The sequence below is a fragment of the Lepisma saccharinum genome, chromosome 15 (assembly GCF_977018435.1).
Source record: "Lepisma saccharinum chromosome 15, izLepSacc3.1, whole genome shotgun sequence".
Taxonomy (NCBI): Eukaryota; Metazoa; Arthropoda; class Insecta; order Zygentoma; family Lepismatidae; genus Lepisma; species Lepisma saccharinum.
This window is the reverse complement of record NC_139243.1, coordinates 3372879-3377634: the sequence shown is the minus strand read 5'-3', so window position 1 is coordinate 3377634 and position 4756 is coordinate 3372879.

Genomic DNA, 4756 nt, shown 5'->3' with positions numbered 1-4756 from the left:
GTTCAAAATGGTATCGGCTCAGCCCTAATCATTATCATTAAATTCCAATGAATTTGAAATATGTTTTGCTTGTTGATGGAATATGAAAATGACTCTTGAAATTGTTCATAGGAAAGTCTTGAGTCAAGGAGTAAATGCTTCAGTTTGTTGACATCTTGACGTTTTCCGTTCTGTGGATTTTAAGGCATTTTTACGCGTAAAATAATGAATGAAATTAAATAGCAAGGAAAAGAGTATATTTGGGGATTTTTGCAAATTGAAAAGAGTATAGAGTATATGAACCTCTAAAAGAGTATAATACTCTTAAAAAGAGTATGTCTGGTCACCCTATCACAGCATTGTTTACAGCTTGTTTCTACCCGCTTCCCTTCTCGCGTTTGGAATAGTCCTTCCAGATGGTTTTGTCTCCCGTGGCCAGACTGTCCAGACTGTAACTGCTACTGAAGTGTCGCGTGCGTTTCATCTTTTAGTGGAGTCTGTAACATGAAGCCGAATATAATTGTGGAGGGCTTTAAACGAAGTTTGGAGTTGTACGGTGTGAAGTTCGTTACGCTTGTGGCTGATGGGTATTCAGGCGTGTATGCAAAACTTCTAGAAGCCAGACCTTACACCGATGTCATAGTGGAAAAAATTGAGTGTACTAATCACTTACTGCGGAACTATTGTAAGAAACTGAGACTCATAAGCACTAATAGTAAACTGAAGTATGTTCACCTGAGAAAATGAATCGGATCCAGCATTCTGATATTAGGAGGAGGAGTGACAAAGGCCGTTTAGTCCAATTAGTCAGGACGGTTTGACACCTGCTTGTCGACATACAGATTTGTATAAGGATATTATCAACGGGCCAAGCTATGTGTTCGGTGAACATTTTCATTGCTTTGAGCGTGGCTACTTCTGCTCTGGAAAATCTGCAGAAGAAATTAATATTGTTCCCGAACTTCAGGCAGCCAGTCCGTACCCGCTCATCATGGAAGCAGTGGGCCAACTCGCAATTCACCGCAGAAGTCTCCTCAAGAACTTAGACAACAACCCTGCGGAACAGTTCAACTACATAATAGCAAAGTTTCTTGGTGGAAAACGAGTGAAGTATGGATTGAAGAGGTTTTACGGGGCTAGATGCTCCGCTGCTCTGGTTTCTCATAACACACACTCTCCATTATACAGCCTACACAAAGAAATGTGCGCCGAGAACAGCCCAGGATTTTTCACAAAGTTGCTAGAGTCAAGGTGAAATCGTCGGCTAAGCCTCTCCAAGAACCGGCAGCATCCCAGAATCAGAAAAAGATTGCGACTTGAGCCTACGTCTGCATAATTGGTAATATGCATAACGAGGATTACGGCCAAAATACCCAAAAACCAGACCTTTCGTCTGATATGCTACAGCAAAGATATCAAGAGTTCCTGCAGTCGTTATGACGCACAGAACAGGAACGCCAAGAGCTCGAAACGAGCACTGTAATGCAGAGGAACTGCGGGCTTTGGAAGCAAGAGAGTCGTAAGTTACTCACAGCATCCCATTTCGGGGTAGTGTGCAAGAGAAAGCCCTACACTGGCTGCGAGAAACTAGTCAAAACCCTACTCTACAGTGACTGGGACTGTGAAGCAATGCGGTACGGTAGGGAAAAAGAACTCACTGCCATTGAACATGTGGAAAAGGAGGTTAGCGTGACGGTAACACCGTGCGGCCTGTTTGTTGACCCCACCATTCCATATTTAGGAGCGTCCCCAGACGGCCTGGTAGGTGAGGATGGCATTATCGAAATTAAGTGTCCCTTTTCTGTCAAACATGTAACACCTGCACATGCCATCAAGACGAAGAAAGTAACTTTCTGGAAATTTGACGAAGAGCTTAACGCCAATATCGTGAACACCACACATAATTACTATTACCAAGTGTAGGGTAATAGTAATTATTACACGGAGAAGGTATTGTATCTTTGGTCTGTGGACAGAGAAAGGTGTTAAAATAGAATACATCCAGAGAGACGATCAATTCTGGAAGAAGAATATTGAAAAGCAGCTACAACAATTCTATGTTGAGTGTCGACTACCAGAACTTGTCTATCCACGGCACACACGCTCAATGCAGATCCGAAATCCCACGAGAATAATCCAAGCTCAAAACAGAAGGAAGGCGAAGACGTCAGATGGGAAGAAAAAAAATCACCGGCAAACTGATCATGATGGAGAATCTTTCTAAACGAGGTAACCTTTGTATGTAACGTATGCACTATTTGTGGCATAGTTGGAAGTCGTTATTTCTGGGAGGCCTACACATAACGTACAGCAACAGATTTCACTATTGTAAGTATTTAGAGGCTAATTTCTTCATGAATTTGAACTTATTTATGTATTGCAGTGCACAGGAGGCGTTTTGTATAGCAACAGAGAATATGTTTACCTTTGAGACTGATTTTGTCATATAAATTGTTCGCAAAGTATTATTAGCTTATGTAACGTAATGTACAGAAACACAGGGCGCTTTCGAATTATTGTGAGAGTTTCGTTGTCATGTATTTGTTCTTATTGTATTACATAGTGTATCCACGTGCACTGCTGTTCATGAATTTTTAAGAAGCTCATTGTTTGTGTCCGTGTATTATTTTTTGTAGCCCAGTAATATTTTACCTGTTTGTCAGAATTTTTTTCTTTTCTTGTTATTTGTACTTCAAATAAGCAAAAAATGGAATAGTATACAGGGTGGGCCAGACTTAATTGGGCAGTTTTCGAACATTAGTAACCAATAAATCCAACAGCACACGGAAAAATTGGAAAGTACATTTTGTTATCGACAGATGGGTGCATCATACGGTATGCTGTGAACGAGGTTGATCGCTGGATTGGCCGTCGAGGGCCTGTGGAGGGGCCAGCCCGATCACCCGACATCAACCCACCATACTTTTTCCTTTGGGGTTACCTCAAACACAAGTTGTACGCTAATCCCATTGACAGTGAGCAACATATGCGTGAGGTGATTGTTCAGGAGTAAGGCGTGTGAAAATGTCGCTTTGCGTCTACAAGCCTGTGTTGACTTAGATGGTGCCCAGGTCGACCACTATCTTGAAAATCAATGACTTATGTGTGTGTGTGATTCCATTTTTGTAACAATTTTGTAGCCATTGGAATTGTTAACATTTGTCAATAAAAATAAAATAGATAAAAAATAAAAATAACATCTAATCAAAAACTGCATAATTGAGTCTGGCCCACCCGTATAGCTATATACATAAGAAACTGTTACTTAAGCAAAAAAATAAATGTACCTCGAGAAAAACCAGTCTAACGTTCCCTGCGATGTAGATGGCAATGTCTGTTCTCATCATCCCATTCATTACTCTTCACCACGAAATAAACTTTATCTGCAGAAAATAATACAGAAAGACTACTAATTCAGTAACGCACAACTTTGCTCTTCCAGTGTGAGCGTTGTTCGTTGTAAACGCAAAGTTGTAAAACCACAATTTTAGCATACGTGTAGTTAATTGTACATGATCAGAATAATATGTGTATATCTTATGGAACACTGTCCATTCAATGAACCTGTTGTGATCACTGACTGGGCAAACTGAAGAAATGTTTAATTCGTGCTCTATTTTAAACTAATTAGTGTCACATCCAGCGAAAATATAAACAGTTCATATTACTAGATTACTATTGTTAATAAATGTTATAATAAAAACAATGTATTGCCGGCCCCCGTGGCGGAGTGGTTAGCACATCGCGCTACGACGCCAGGGGTCCCGGGTTGGAATCCTGGCCTGGGCATGGTTGTATGTGAGTGTTCATTCATCAATTTCATCATAACATCACTCATCACCATCTTCGCAAATTAGCCAAAAGTGGCACAAAAGGCGAAGCAAATCAAACAATAAATCAAAAAACAATGTATTGTTATTATTACTATAAATACTAAAATCTAAACAAACTTGAAACACCTCGCGACAAAATTCTGCGTAAGCCAATTACAGTTACAAAAATTGTAATTACTATTTAGGAACTGTAGGTACAAAATAGGAACAGTTTTCGGTTTTCCTTTCATTGTTCTTTATGGAAGATTAAAAAGAGAAAGAGAGAGAGAGAGAGAGAGAGAGAGAGAGAGAGAGAGAGAGTGTGCCTATTCCCCTTCCTGCCTCTCCCACATAATGATATAGCCAAGATTCAAGACATGAAAGCGCGGCTGTGATTACTATCTTTCATTTCATAAATGTTTGAGAATCTTTTGTCATCAAATTACAGTTTTACTATCCATGAAAAATTCGTTACGTGTTAAAAGAACGATACTTCATGTTTGCTTTCTTCGCTCGCCTGCGCGGCAGTTTGTTTCCCCTCAGGTACCCACCCCACCACACCCCAACTGCTCTCCCATCAGCCGTGAACAGTAAACAACGAATGCCTACCTTCAACGATCTCATATGAAGATCTGTTTCCATGTGTAGGTAATCTTTTATACTTTTTTAAAATCATTTCGCTGTTTGTTTAACATAACTTGTGTAGGTTCGTTAGGGACTATTTACTGTGTCGGAGCTCTACGAGGCAGTAGAAGCTGAGACCCAAGAAAACTGTGAAGACTGCCAATCTCGTGACGTACTCTGTTACGTCAGAGATACGTACAGAGTAAGCCACACAAAAACCAACCCATATGACCCTCCTTTTTTTCCGTCTTCCTCAGATTCGACTTTCGTCAAATGTATGAAGGAGCCTTAAATGGGTATGGAAATATTCAGCAATGCAAGGCATCCTTTCCCAACACAAA